The sequence below is a fragment of the Oncorhynchus tshawytscha genome, linkage group LG02, assembly GCF_018296145.1.
Source record: "Oncorhynchus tshawytscha isolate Ot180627B linkage group LG02, Otsh_v2.0, whole genome shotgun sequence".
NCBI lineage: Eukaryota > Metazoa > Chordata > Actinopteri > Salmoniformes > Salmonidae > Oncorhynchus > Oncorhynchus tshawytscha.
Window position 1 is genome coordinate 49,869,071 of NC_056430.1, and position 16,343 is coordinate 49,885,413.

The 16,343-nt window shown below is 42.0% G+C and overlaps 1 pseudogene; it reads left to right on the forward strand.

The window, feature by feature from the left end:
- The first annotated feature begins 9,214 nt into the window (after positions 1-9,214).
- Positions 9,215-15,557, forward strand: LOC112222665 (annotated as a pseudogene).
- Positions 15,558-16,343: the final 786 nt, after the last annotated feature.

Sequence of the window (16,343 nt, forward strand, 5' to 3'; positions counted from 1 at the left end):
GCAATTCAGTAGCAATTTTGCCAACAGACATATTAAACGTGGAATTGCAAAAACATGCATGCCGAAATGCTAGGCAAAAGAAAGACATTGCTACCAAACAAGCTAATTAATCAGCTAGCTTAGTTGAACAGCTAGCGTACTGCATATATAAGAGAAGCATGGCAGCTAGCTTTTCCCGAAGTGCTTTCCTACGTAGCTTGCTAACAAATAATAAATCCGATAATAGGCATGTATTTGTCGTTTTCGCTTCTGCTTTCAACAGCTAGCTGAGGGTGTTGATATTCGTCCTAACTAGCAAAAGTCACTAGCTAGCTATTAGCTAGCCAGCTAACGCTAGCATATTTATGCTGGCTGTTAAATAAATGTAACCAAAAAAGGCAATCCAACAAGCAGGTCCCTAAATGTAGAAGACGAATCTCGGATTCTGCATGACATACTACAGCAGGCAAAACGTTCTAATCGCCGTCCTTTTCGTCCCATTAGCTTAGCTAGCTAGCTCTGCTGTAAATGTGGTTTTTGCTGCATGTACATGATGGCATTGCTTTCTTAGCCCTGGCTATAATATTGCGGCTTAAGTTGTAAATAGTCTGTAGAGGGGGCAAGAGAGTTACGGCCCAGGGTTAGGCCTGGGTCACCAGTAATATAATGCTCAACTAGAGGAATATTCAGTAAATAATACATATTTGGGTATAATTAGGCCTACAAACTACTTATGTTTTATATGGGCAGTATTTGTGGATTTGTTAAAGCTGGGAATTGTGAATAAAAATACTTGTGGGCCTTGTGAACATTCCAAACAAAGACTTGTTAATTGCATCCTTTCCCATTGACAGAAAAGTATGTTCTGACTGGAAAATCCCATAATATGTGTATGTGCTTTATGTGTGTGTGTGTGCGTGAGAGAGTTGGGGGAGGGTTCTGGCCAGTGATAAGTCATCATCAAGACATAAAATACTTAACAATTCATGTGACTGACTCATGTGAACTCGTGACAACTTTCCAGGATAAAGTCCCCCGGCTCACACTAACATTCATCTTGTATCAGCTACAGGTGTAATTTACCTGCTATCTATGTTCGACATAGAATACGATACAGGTCTCAAATGTACTCCACCGACTACAAGAAATCAACCCCCAAAGAGTAGGAGGAAATGGCATCAATACTGAGATTTGAAAGCACGTCTGACTAAACAAACGTGAAGTAGCCTAATGTTAGGCATTTCTCCTCCCTTCAGAGGCCATTACAGAGGATTGTGACTAGGATTGATTTTTTTTATGTCTTCCAAACATTCTCTCCAAGAAAAGGATTTATCCTGTCCTGTGTGCTGTAACATCTTAAGGGATCCTGACCACCTGTCGGGTAGCCATAGCTTATGTAAAGACTGTCTCAATGAATTCTGGACATTCCCATTTCTAGAAGATCCTCAACAGGACAACCTCCTTGTAATCTGATTTTAAAGAAACTGTGTGAGGCTTTCTCACGGGAGGAGTCAGAGAGCTTCAGCAGGTCTGGGGTGCTCTGTATTCTGCACAGAGTAAAACTCAAACTGTACTGTCCAAATGATAAACAGCCTGTGAGTTGTCAAACAACAACAAAAAACATGCAAACCACAAGTTCTGTCCCATAGATGAAGCTGCACAGGATTATAAGGTATAAGCAAAGCCCACTCTTATAAGACATACCGGTAATAAATATATGACTACGACCTAATTTTGCTGAAACGTATACATTTTACAGCAGTATAAATATCAAAAGTTTAAAAAAGCAGGAATAGAGAGACTTTCCTCAAATTTAAGTGTCATGTTTCATTCCATGGAGGAACTCAAGACTATATTGAAGGAGCCCTTAAACTGACGTAAAACGAAATGATCTGGATGCAGTTTCAGTTACTCGCAACAAAGTTCTTTCTGAGTTGATTTGTATGTCAACCCTAAAAAATTGCCTGAATCTCAGTTGCATTGCGTAGTACGAGATAGAAATCATTAATTTTTCACGTAACTGACTATGCAATGTCCAATCAGTGAGCAGAGGAAAGTTGTCTGCTAAACACCTTTGTATACAGTCGTGTGTGGGGAAAAAAAGTATTTCTTCCTTATGATGTTGCCTTCTTTCGATACTTTAACAGATTGTTTTTCTAATTGATAATAAATAACAGTTGCATGAACATGTTTGTGCAGACAAATATCAGATGTATCTCATTGTGTCAAATACATTGTACAACCTGAGTGTGAAAAGAGCTTAAAAGCTCAATGTACTCTAATTTTGCATATTGGGCCGTACGCCAGGTGATGGTCTGTATTTGCTTACAAAATGTATAGAATGCTGAAACCTTTTAGTTGACCTCTTGGTGTTTATTCAACATCTTCTACCCCCAAGCTATAAGACTCCTGAACATCTAATCAAATGACTACTCAGACTATTTGCATTGTCAGACAGGCACTGAATATCTTTGATTTCAAATCAAATGAAAATGTGTCAAATGCGTTGAATTACAACAGGTAAATGCTTACAAGCCCTTAAACAACAAGGTGTGAAGAAAAATACATAAAAAAATAAATACTAATATCTTTTTTTTAAATAATAATTTCAACTAATAATTAAAGAGCAGCAGTAAAATAACAATAGCGAGGCTATATACAGGGGGTACTGGTACAGAGTCAATGTGCGGGGGCACCAGTTTGTCGAGATAATTTAAGTAATATGTACAGTGCCTTGCAAAAGTATTCGGCCCCCTTGAACTTTGCGACCTTTTGCCACATTTCAGGCTTCAAACATAAAGATATAAAACTGTATTTTTTTGTGAAGAATCAACAACAAGTGGGACACAATCATGAAGTGGAACGACATTTATTGGATATTTCAAACTTTTTTAACAAATCAAAAACTGAAAAATTGGGCGTGCAAAATTATTCAGCCCCTTTACTTTCAGTGCAGCAAACTCTCTCCAGAAGTTCAGTGAGGATCTCTGAATGATCCAATGTTGACCTAAATGACTAATGATGATAAATACAATCCACCTGTGTGTAATCAAGTCTCCGTATAAATGCACCTGCACTGTGATAGTCTCAGAGGTCCGTTAAAAGCGCAGAGAGCATCATGAAGAACAAGGAACACACCAGGCAGGTCTGAGATACTGTTGCGAAGAAGTTTAAAGCCGGATTTGGATACAAAAGATTTCCCAAGCTTTAAACATCCCAAGGAGCACTGTGCAAGCGATAATATTGAAATGGAAGGAGTATCAGACCACTGCAAATCTACCAAGACCTGGCCGTCCCTCTAAACTTTCAGCTCATACAAGGAGAAGACTGATCAGAGATGCAGCCAAGAGGCCCATGATCACTCTGGATGAACTGCAGAGATCTACAGCTGAGGTGGGAGACTCTGTCCATAGGACAACAATCAGTCGTATATTGCACAAATCTGGCCTTTATGGAAGAGTGGCAAGAAGAAAGCCATTTCTTAAAGATATCCATAAAAAGTGTCATTTAAAGTTTGCCACAAGCCACCTGGGAGACACACCAAGCATGTGGAAGAAGGTGCTCTGGTCAGATGAAACCAAAATTGAACTTTTTGGCAACAATGCAAAACGTTATGTTTGGCGTAAAAGCAACACAGCTCATCACCCTGAACACACCATCCCCACTGTCAAACATGGTGGTGGCAGCATCATGGTTTGGGCCTGCTTTTCTTCAGCAGGGACCGGGAAGATGGTTAAAATTGATGGGAAGATGGATGGAGCCAAATACAGGACCATTCTGGAAGAAAACCTGATGGAGTCTGCAAAAGACCTGAGACTGGGACGGAGATTTGTCTTCCAACAAGACAATGATCCAAAACATAAAGCAAAATCTACAATGGAATGGTTCAAAAATAAACATATCCAGGTGTTAGAATGGCCAAGTCAAAGTCCAGACCTGAATCCAATCGAGAATCTGTGGAAAGAACTGAAAACTGCTGTTCACAAATGCTCTCCATCCAACCTCACTGAGCTCGAGCTGTTTTGCAAGGAGGAATGGGAAAAAATGTCAGTCTCTCGATGTGCAAAACTGATAGAGACATACCCCAAGAGACTTACAGCTGTAATCGCAGCAAAAGGTGGCGCTACAAAGTATTAACTTAAGGGGGCTGAATAATTTTGCACGCCCAATTTTTCAGTTTTTGATTTGTTAAAAAACTTTGAAATATCCAATAAATGTCGTTCCACTTCATGATTGTGTCCCACTTGTTGTTGATTCTTCACAAAAAAATACAGTTTTATATCTTTATGTTTGAAGCCTGAAATGTGGCAAAAGGTCGCAAAGTTCAAGGGGGCCGAATACTTTTGCAAGGCACTGTATATGTAGGTAGAGTTATTGAAGTGACTATGCATAGATAACAAACAGAGAGTAGCAGCAGTGTAAAAAGGGGGCGGGACAATGCAAATAGTCTGGGTAGCCATTTGATTAGATGTTCAGGAGTCTTATGACTTGGGGTTAGAAGCTGTATAGAAGTCTCTTGGACCTAGACTTGGCGCTCTGGTACTGTATGCTGTGCAGTAGCAGAGAGAACAGTCTATGACTAGGGTGGCTGGAGTCTTTGACAATTTTTAGGGCCTTCCTCTGACACCGCCTGGTATAGAGATTCTGGATGACAGAAAGGTTGGCCCCAGTGATGTACTGGGCTGTACACACAGCCCTCTGTAGTGCCTTACGGTCGGAGGCCGAGCAGTTGCAATACCAGGAAGTTATGCAACCAGTCAGGATGCTCTCGATGGTGGAGCTGTAGAAACCTTTGAGAATCTGAGGACCCATGCCAAATATTTCAAATCAAATCCAATTTTATTTGTCACACACACATGATTAGTAGATGTTATTGCGAGTGTAGCAATGCTTGTGCTTCTAGTTCCGACAGTGCAGTAATATCTAACAAGTAATCTAACAAATTCACCACGACTACATTATAGACACAAATGTAAAGGGAGGAATAAGAATATGTGCATATAAATATATGGATGAGCGACGACCGTGCGGCATAGGCAAGAAGCAGTAGATGGTATAGAATACAGTAAATACAAATGAGATGAGTAATGTAGGATATGTAGACATTATTAAAGTGGCATTATTTAAATTGACTAGTTATACCTTTTATTAAATCAGTTTATTACATTTATTAAAGTGGCCAAAGATTTGAGTCTGTATATTGGCAGCAGCCACTCAATGTTAGTGGTGGCTGTTTAACAGTCTGATGGCTTTGAGATAGAAGCTTTTTTTTAGTCTCTTGGTCCCAGCTTTGATGCACCTGTACTGACCTCGCCTTCTGGATGATAGCAGGGTGAACAGGCAGTGGCTCGGGTGGTTGTTGTCCTTGATCTTTTTGGCCTTCCTGTGACATCGGGTGCTGTAGGTGTCCTAGAGGGCAGGTAGTTTGCCTCTGGTGCTGCATTGTGTAGACTGCACTACCCTCTGGAGAGCCTTGCGGTTGTGGGTGGAGCAGTTGCCGTACCAGACGGTGATATAGCCCGACTGTATGCTCTCAATTGTGCATCTGTAAAAGTTTAAGTGTTTTAGGTGACAAGCCAAATTTCTTCAGCCTCCTGAGGTTGAAGAGGCGCTATTGCACCTTCTTCACCACGCTGTCTGTGTGGGTGGATCATATTAGTTTGTCCGTGATGTGTACGCTGAGGAACTTAAAACTTTCCACCTTCTCTAGTACTATACCGTCAATGGGGATAGGGGGTGTTTGCTCTGCTGATTCCTGAAGTCCATGATGATCTCCTTTGTTTTGTTGACGTTGCGTGAGAGGTTGTTTTCCTGACACCACACTCCGAGGGCCCTCACCACCTCCCTGTTGGCCGTCTCGTCGTTGTTGGTAATCAAGACTACCACTGTAGTGTCGTCTGCAAACTTGATGATTGAGTTGGAGGTGTGCATGGCCACGCAGTCATGGGTGAACAGGGAGTACAGGAAGGGGCTGAGAATCCACCCTTGTGGGACCCCCCAGTGTGGAGGATCAGCTGGGTGGTGATGATGTTTCCTACCCTCACCACCTGGGGGCAACCCGTAGTGATTTGTGACTCTACTTTGTCTCTAAACTTACGCTTTGCTTGTTTGATTGCCTTGTGGAGGGGATAGCTACACTGTTTGTATCCGGTCATGTTTCCAGTCGCCTTGCCATGATTAAAAGCGGTGGTTCGCGCTTTCAGTTTTGCACGAATGCTGCCATCAATCCACAGTTTCTGGTTAGGGAAGGTTTTAATAGTCACAGTGGGTACAATATCACTGATGCACTTGCTAATAAACTCTCTCACTGAGTCAGCATATACGTCAATGTTGTTGGCTGAGGCTACCCGGAACATATCCCAGTCCACGTGATCAAAGCAATCTTGAAGCGTGGAATGCGATTGGTCAGACCAGCGTTGGATAGACCTGAGCACGGGTGTTTCCTGTTTGAGTTTCTGTCTATAGGCTGGGAGCAACAAAATGGAGTCATGGTCAGATTTGCTGAAGGGAGGGCGGGGGAGGATTTTGTATGCAACTGGATCCTGGACTTCCTGATGGGCCACCCCCAGGTGGTAAAGGTAGGTAACAACACATCCGCCACACTGATCCTCAACACGGGGGCCCCTCAGGAGTGTGTGCTCAGTCCCCTCCTGTACTCCCTGTTCACTCATGACTGCATGGCCAGGCACGACTCCACACCATCATTAAGTTTGCAGAGGACACAACAGTGGTGCACTAACTGTTGTTTACAAATATACATAGACCGTCCGTCACCCTTAGTCTTACCAGAGGCCGCTGTTCTATCCTTGTATATTTTCAATATAATTTAGCTCATAGACTTTTGTTTACTTACAACGTATCTTGGCAATCTATTTAATAAGAATATGATGAGCTAGACCAGGGTTCTCCATCCCTGTTCCTGGAGAATTACCCTCCTATAGGTTTTTGCTCCAACCCCAGTTGTAACTAACCTGATTCAGTTCACCAACAAGCTATTTATTAGAATCAGGTGCGCTAGATTAGGGTTGGAGTGAAAATCAACAGGACAGTGGCTCTCCAGGAACAGGGTTGGAGAATCCTTAGCTAGACAATGTACAACCTGAGTGTGAACAGAATGTAAAATGCAATAATGGACTGATGAGTGGTCATGAATGTTGTGTATGAGAATAGACAGCAGAATGTTATTATGTACACAATGCCTTTGTTTAAAGGTGCGTGCACTGATCACATAATCCATCCTCCTCATTGGTTAATAACATCTCAATTGATGGTCCTCGTTGGTGGATGTCCTGTGTAATAATACTACCCTTTGAGCAGGCAGACGGAGAGATCTCTGGAAACAGCCATGTCTTCTCCTCTTTCAATATTAAAATAAACCGTCTTATTCATGATGTACTCCTATACACTGTCGTGTTCCTTCCAAGAGCAAAAATAACCCGCTCCCTTTAACCAGGGATGGAACAATGAGTGCTGATTTTCCTCTACATGTGCATACCGTGCTCCAGATGATGGGCTGTATTTGTTTGCAAAATTTGTTTATGGAACAGAAGTTTAGATTCATCAAGCACTGATTCTTCAGACTGACACACAACATCCACCCCATGAATGCAGACAGAATTCCTTCAACCAAGGTATGGCTTTTTATAAGTTAGGCAATTGTAACATTTGTTATCAACCATCAGATGTAGTGAAGTGTTCTTTTAGCCTGAATACTTTGTATTTTAGAAACGTCCAATTTTGGGATTTCAAATGTTATGGTCTCTTTTGTATGCTTTGAAGGGTTGATGTCAATTCCAGTCTGATTCAGTCACTTTGGGAAATTAATTGAACATTTTCTATTTCGTTTTTTGGTCATCCGGTACCGAAACTGCTCCCTCTACAACGGAAAATCCTGACTATTATTTTTATTTTGTCTCTTTTTGCAGTGTCCACTGAAACCACAGACATATCAAGGAAATTAATACTTCCAAAGCAAATAACTTCACTACTGCTTCCACCTGTCCCTTTGGATCCTGCTTTTGCATAAATCACATTGCTCTACCTTGTGCCTGCAGTAACCAACATCATTCTAAGTGTCCCAAACACTGTATATTTCCTGTGGCCGGTAGTGACAGGAGCAGAAGGCTTTGGGGCCTCAGAACTTCTCCGCTCTCAATCTGTCCGTGTCTGAAATCCTCTACTGCCTCTGTACGGCCTTGTACTATCTGGACCAATATGTTCTGGGACATGTTCTTCGATACATGACTAAGTTTTCATCACGTGTCATCTACACTGGCCGGCCCGTGTTCCAGTCCTGTATCTGTCGAGCGCTACCTGGCGGTGGTCCATCCTGTGATCTTCCTGAAGTACAAACTTACACCGGATCTTACCCAATTGTTTGGGATACCTAAGTGCCGTAGGCATAGATGCAGAAGGCATGCTGGCGTCCTGGTGAGACTGAGACGGAGAGAAAATCTAACGGCACTCCCCTACGATTTATTGGCAAATGTCCAGTCACTCGAGAATAAGATGGATGAGCTTCGTTCAGGAGTCTCTTATTAAAGAGGCTTGAAAGCTGCAATATTCTGTGCTTTACAGAGTCTTAGCTGACTGAATCTATGGATATACAACTCAGTTGTTTCTCCATGCAGCATCATGATCAGATGGTGGCTTTGGGCAAGTCCAAAGGGGGAGAGGTGTGCCTCTTTGTATACAATAACCGGTGCGCGGCTTCCAGTGAGAAGAAAATCTGAAGCTTTTTCTCACTTGACATAGAATACCTCATGGTAAACTGCAGAACTTTTTATCTACCAAGATCGATCTCATCTGTAATTATCACTGTTGCCTACATCCCACAAAAAGCAAACACCACCTGCCATTAAATGAACTGTATGGGCCCATAAACAAACAAGAAACCGCACACCCACAGGTGGCGTTTCTTGTGGGCAGAAATTTTAACGAGGAAAGACTAAAATCCGTTCTACCTAACTTCTACCAACATGTCTCCATGTGCCACAAGGGGCGCCAAAACTATGGACCACTTTTATTCTACCCACAGAAACACATACAAGGTCCTCCCTTGACCTCCCTTCGGCAAATCAGACCAAGACTCTATCCTCCTGCTTCCTGATTACAAACAAAAGCTCAAACAGTAAGTACCAGTGAATCGCTCAGAATGGAAGTAGTCCGATGAAGTACAGAATGGGATATGTACAGAATGGGATATGTACAGAATGGGATATGTACAGAATGGGGTATGGGCACCAAGATCATCTGCCAGGGCACCAAGATCATCTGCCAGGGCACCAAGGCCATTAATCAAAATAGACAATTAAATTGATTAGAAAACCAAAAAACACACCAAAAAACACAAGCTATTTGTTTAGAAAAACACAAGCGATGTAAATGTACATAAATAATTAGCATACCTATCAAAGTGTAAGTGCTAGACTATGTATATTAGCTACAGCCTTTCATGTCCATACCACACCGATGCTGACATGAGAGGCGATAGAAAATGTAGCCAAACTTTAATGAGACGTTTAATTATATATATATATATATATATATATATATATATATATATATATATATATATATATATATAGGCCAAACGCCAGTCATGTTTCACAGATATAATGTAGGATAATTAACATTAACATCACACACCTTGCAATCTGAGCAGAGGCAGTCAGCATTTAAACAAACATTGTTTTATTTTATTTTTTACCTGGATGTTTTTTTTCTTCATTTTATGAGCCAAGTCTTTTCTTGTTTCAACGTTACCTCAGAAAAATCTGACCATATTTATTTTATAAACACTTCCTCATATGCCATTGAAACCAGCATTTCTCTCATGTTCTATTGCGATTCCACTTCCTTTCATTGTCCAGTAGCCAAAGGCATAATAGTAATATTACATTTCTCCTCTAAATTTCAAGTCCATATTTTCATCTCTGTCACATGAAACCACTAAAGGTGGGCTGAAGCATTTACTTTTACATTTTTTCAAATAGACAATCAATCTCACTATAGGCGACAAACTTTTCCAGTTTATCCTGGTGTTGTGTAGGTAAGTGGTTACAGCTTGCAGAGGGCGATAGAGAGTCAAGGGCCAGGGTCACCAATAATTACTTTAATGCTCAACCAAAGAGGAATATTTATGAAATAAATCATTTTTGGCACCTAACTAGGCCCACACACAGTGCTTCTTTTTTATATGGTCAGTATGAAAATATTTTTTAAAGCTGGGATTTGGGGGGGAAAAAGCTGTTGGCCCTTGTATAAATGCATAAGGGGTTGAACAGGACAGAGGACCAGCTCACTGGCTAATATGGAACTTGATAACACTCCTTTGTGTGTGTGTGGGAGAGTGAGTGAGTGAGAGACTGGATTTTTTATAACTCTGTCCTGGGTAAAGTCCATCACATTAGTATTCTGCTTGTATCAGCTACAGGTGTAATTTACCTGCTGTGTTCGACATTGGATACAATATAGGACTCAAACTTGTTCTAACTTTCTACAACTGCAAGATCGCAGCTCCGAAGAGCAGGAGGAAACTGCATCCTCAGATTTTGAAAGCACATCTGACCAAGCCATTACAGAAGATCGTGACAGCGATTTCTTAAAGAAAATGGCTTCCAAACATTCTCTCCAAGAAAAGGATTTCTCCTGTCCAGTGTGCAGTAATCTTCCGGGATCCTGTAATCCTGTCATGTAGCCACAGCTTTTGTAAAGTCTGTCTCAGTGAAATCTGGAAACAAAAAGGATTCTCTGGAATGTCCAATTTGCAGCAGAATATCCTCAAAGGAAGAACCTCCTCGTAACCTAATTGTAAAGGAACTGTGTGAGGCCTTCTTAGAGGAGAAGAATCGGAGAGATTCAGCAGGGCCTGGGGGGCTCTGCTTTCTGCACCACGATAAACTCAAACTCTTCTGTCTGAATGATAAACAGCCAGTGTGTTTTGTGTGTCATACTTCTAAAAAAAAAAACATGCAAACCACAATTTCTGTCCCATGGATGAAGCTTCACAGGATTTGAAGGTAGGGGGCTTATAATAACATTACCACAACATCATTTTGCTGACATTTTACACCAGAAGAAAAATCTATGTAAGTGTTTACTTTCTCATCATACCTACAAACTCTGGTGTCCTTATGGACAGCATGTTTGCATTGTAGAATTGGTGAGTGTTTCATTCCCCACTCCTGTAGGTGTGTATTGCACGTCTATTCTAAGCTCTTATGTGACTTTTAATGCTGTTGAAAGTAACTACAAACTAATAATCAGTCATCGGATTCATACAAAGTAACAATAGCAGGTTGACGTCTTCAATGCAGTGTCAATTTTCATATTCTAGGAGGAACTCAAGACTTTATTGAAGCCCTTACAGAAGACGTTTGAGATCTTCCATAAAGTGAAACTAGCCTGCCATCAAACAGTAACCCAGATTAAAGGTGAGAATGAATGAAGAATGTTGACTTATGTTGTCTAATGCCACAGTGCAATTTAACTGTAGCTGAATGCCTTTGTGCATTTGTGGATTAATTGTGAGAATTGCTGTGGTAGTAATAGTATTTCACATATTCCTCCCGCTGTCTGCAGCTACAAGCAGAGGACACAGAAAGGCAGATTAAAGGGGAGTTTGAGAAGATACACCAGTTGCTTCGAGAGGACGAGGAGGCCAGGTTAGCTACTCTGAAGGAAGAAGAGAAGCAGAAGAGTCACTTGATGAAGAAGAAGATTGATGGGATGATCGGAGGGTTATCATCACTTTCAGACACAATCAAAGCAATAGAGGAGGAGCTGAAAGCAGAAGATATGTAATTCCTTCAGGTAAAAACCAATAACTTAATAATGAGCAGAAATTATTTGAGATATAAACTCAGCAAAAAAATAAACATCCCTTTTTCAGGACCCTGTCTTTCAAAGATTATTCGTACAAATCCAAATAAATAAACAGATCTTCATTGTAAACGGTTTAAACACTGTTTCCCCTTGTTCAATGAACCATAAACAATTAATGAACATGCACCTGTGGAACGGTCGTTAAGGCACTAACAGCTTACAGACGGTAGGCAATGAAGGTTACAGTTATGAAAACGTAGGACATTAAATAGGCCTTTCTACTGATTCTGAAAAACACCAAAAGAAAGATGCAAAGGTTCTGTGCTCATCTGCGTGAATGTGACTTAGGCATGCTGCAAGGAGGCATGAGGACTGCAGATGTGGCCAGGGCAATAAATTACAATGTCTGTACTGTGAGACGCCTAAGACAGCGCTACAGGGAGACAGGACAGACAGCTGATCGTCCTCGCAGTGGCAGACCGCGTGTAACAACACCTGCACAGGATCGGTACATCCGAACATCACACTTGCGGGACAGCTACAGGATGGCAACAACAACTGCCCGAGTTACACCAGGAACGCACAATCCCTCCATCATTGCTCAGACTGTCCACAATAGGCTGAGAGGCTGGACTGAGGGCTTGTAGGCCTGTTGTAAGGCAGGTCCTCACCAGACATCATAGGCAACAACGTCGCCTATGGGCACAAACCTACCGTCGCTGGACCAGACAGGACTGGCAAAAAATGCTCCTCACCAGGGGTGATGGTCGGATTTGCATTTATCGTCAAAGGAATGAGCGTTACACCGAGGCCTGTACTCTGGAGCTTGATCGATTTGGAGGTGGAAGGTCCATCATGGTTCGGGGCGGTGTGTCACAGCATCATCGGACTGAGCTTGTTGTCATTGCAGGCAATCTCAACGCTGTGCGTTACAGGGAAGACATCCTCCTCCCTCATGTGGTACCCTTCCTCCAGGCTCATCCTGACATGATCCTCCAGCATGACAATGCCACCCGCCATACTGCTCGTTCTGTGCGTGATTTACTGCAAGATAGGAATGTCAGTATTCTGCCATGGCCAGCAAAGAGCCTGGATCTCAATCCCATTGAGCATGTCTAGGACCTGTTGGATCGGAGGGTGAGGGCTAGGGCCATTCCCCCCAGAAATGTCCGGGAACTTGCAGGTGCCTTGGTGGAAGAGTGGGTTAACATCTGTCAGCAAGAACGGGCAAACCTGGTGCAGTCCATGAGGAGGAGATGCACTGCAGTACTTAATGCAGCTGGTGGCCACACCAGATACTGACTGTTACTTTTGATTTAGACCCCCCCCCCTTTGTTCAGGGACACATTATTCAATTTCTGTTAGTCACATGTCTGTAGAACCTGTTTAGTTTATGTCTCAGTTGTTGAATCTTATGTTCATACAAATATTTACATGTTAAGTTTAATAAATGCAGTTGACAGTGATGATGAACTGATTGCACAATGTCATCTCACAACCACATGTAGGATTTGGCACTTTATTTTGGGGTCCCTCCAATATGTATTATTTGTTACATCCTTCCAATTCGTATGATACAGTAAAATACGTCTTAAACAACAGTCACTGATGCTTTAGCATTTGTCACTAAGGGTAGCTAGGTTAGGTGTAAGGGATAGGGGTGAGGGTTAGATAGCATGCTCAGCAGTTGCAAAACGCTATGGTGGTGGTTAGCTAAAGTTGCTAATTAGATAAGAAGCCACTTTCGGGTCTGTTTTAAGTAATCCGACCATTTGTAATGTATCATACGTAATGGCTCTGAGGCCGGGCTGGATTACATGTCATGTATTATCATTATTTATTATTTATTTGGTATTTTATTCTTCTGCAGAACTACAAGGTCACAGTGAAAAGGTAAGTGACCCGCCTCTTCGCTCTCTCTTCTCTGAGGTTCTTAACCTATGGTGCCAAGGATGTTCTTAACCCAACCCCACGGTTGAACTAACTCCTGAATATTCTCCCAGAGCCCAGTGCACACTGCCGGATCCAGAGAGGGTTTCAGGAGCACGGATCCATGTGGCCAAGCACCTTGACAACCTGCACAGATTTTGTGGGAAGATGCAGGACATTGTTGAAGTGTTTGCTCACTATAGTAAGTATAATTGTATTGCTGAAATTGACAAGATGTTCAGTTACTAGCCATAGTTAATACATAATGCTACTTGATGCAAGTGTGAAACGTTGCTTGGCCCTGGTCTAAGCCCCAAGTGTGCAGTTTGCAAATCCCCATACAAAATCTCTGTTCTCTTCGTTTAGCTACCGTGACTCTGGATCCCAAGACTGCCCACCCATCTCTCATCTTGTCTGATGATCTGACCACTGTGAGACTTGGTGATGGGACGTAGAAGCATCCTGACAACCCAGAGAGGTTTTATAACAATAGAATGGTCCTGGGATCTGACGGCTTTAACTCAGGGACACACATCTGGGATGTTGAGGTTGGGAACAGTGTAGACTGGACCCTGGGTGTGGTTACAGAGACTGTCCGGAGGAAGGGAGGAATACGCAGTGGACTCTAGGGTCTAAATTATAAATCAGGTGAATACAGGGCATATTCCCTACCCAATTCAACCATTCCCTTCACGTTGGGCCAGAGACCCCAGAGGATCCGAGTGCAGCTGGACTGGGAAAGAGGAAAGCTGTCATTCTATGACCCTTTAAATAACTCACACCTACACACATTCACACACACTTTCGCTGAGAGAGTTTTTCCCTGCCTTGGTAATCGATGTAAACACCAGCCTCTAAAGACCTTGCCATGGCCTCTGTAACAGTGGAACAACATAGTTAGAGCTGATAGGCCTCTTGTCTAGGAACAGCACAGTTAGAGCTGATAAGGAAGATATAATGTCTCATATCACAACTTTAAAGGTGAAATATGTAACCTATTGGGCGACCTGACCAACTTCACATAGAATGGTAAGTGTTAGATCTGCAATTCTCATTGAAAGAAAGTCTAAGAAGCGGAAGAGCTGTTCTTTGTGCGCTACTTCTATGCTTCCCGTTCCTAAGTTTAGTTTTTGTATATTTTACTTTCGGTCTTGCACACCAGCTTCAAACAGCTGAAAACACAATCTTTTTGGTTATGAAAAGATATTTCACAGTGGTTGAGATGGTACAATTATTCTCTACACTGTACATTGCTTGTTTTGTCACATAAACTGAAATTATGCGAAATATTCAAATTTTGGCAACTAGGAAATGGGAGAGCGATTTCTGCACTTTGCGCCTTTAAATCGAGCACCTACTGATATTATAAAGACTTGACTGATTTGAACTTAATGCTTAAACTGTTGATAAAGCACGAGAGTAAAACTGACACCTAGTCCACCTAGTTTTACCGTAACGTTTCATTCCCCCACTAGCCTAACCCACTTCCACGATTTCATCTTCTCAAAACTAGCATAGCATACTTTTCGACACAAAGTTTCTTCAGAAATATGTGCTTTTCCAGTTTAGACCGGTGGTGGTAGGAAAGTCTACAGCTTGCAGAGGGAGATAGAGAGTCACTGGCCAGGGTCAGGCAAGGGTCACCAATAACTCTCAATTAGAGAGGAATATTCAGTAAATAAAGAATATTTGGCTAAACCTAACTGTGCTTAATTCAAGGATGTTGCATTGGAATGTCCCAAAGTTTAATTTCCACCTCTGATGTGTTTGTATATGGCAAGTGATAAGTCATCAAGACATAAAATACTAAACAATACATGGGACTGGCTTTGTAGAACTGTGAATTCTGTCCTGGGTAAAGGCTCTCACACTGTAGAATTCAGCTTGTATTAGCTGCAGGTGTAATTTACCTGCTGTGTTTGACATTGGATACGATATAGGAATCAAAGTTATTCTAACTTTTTTTATGACTACAAGATAGCAACTCCTAAGAGAAAGATAAAACTGCATCAATATGAGATTTGAAAGCACACCTGGCTAAACAAGACTGAAGTATACTGCTCCCTTCAGACACAGTCAGAGCCGTAGAGGAGCTGAAAGCAGAAGGGATCCCATTCTGGCAGGTAAGAACCAACAGTTCTGTGACAAGAAGATATTATTTGAGATACATTTATCGATGAACTGATTTCATCTCATGTATTATGAGGATATATTACTCAGTTGGTCTTTGTGCTCCTACAGAACTATAATCCTTTAATTCATTGCCACTTACTCAGCTGGGCCAGGGGCGCATTAATTAGGTCAGGTGGAAATGTCCGACAGATCTCAACTCCATAAAAGGAGGAAATTGCCATCGCCTGATCTCACTGCTTTCTCTTCCTTAACTCCGTCTGATCAAGAAGTTTTGTGCGTCCATGAATCCACCGACTCTGTTACCTTTCATCTGAACTATCTGTGGCGATCGGGGGAGTGGGCCATCAGTTATTGCTTATAGTTATTACCGCGTAGCGCGGCTTGGAGCGCACGCTTCAAACATATTGTGTAATGTGAATTGTCAATGATCATGGCCCTACGGATCCTCATAGGCCAATTATGCAATCGATATGGTT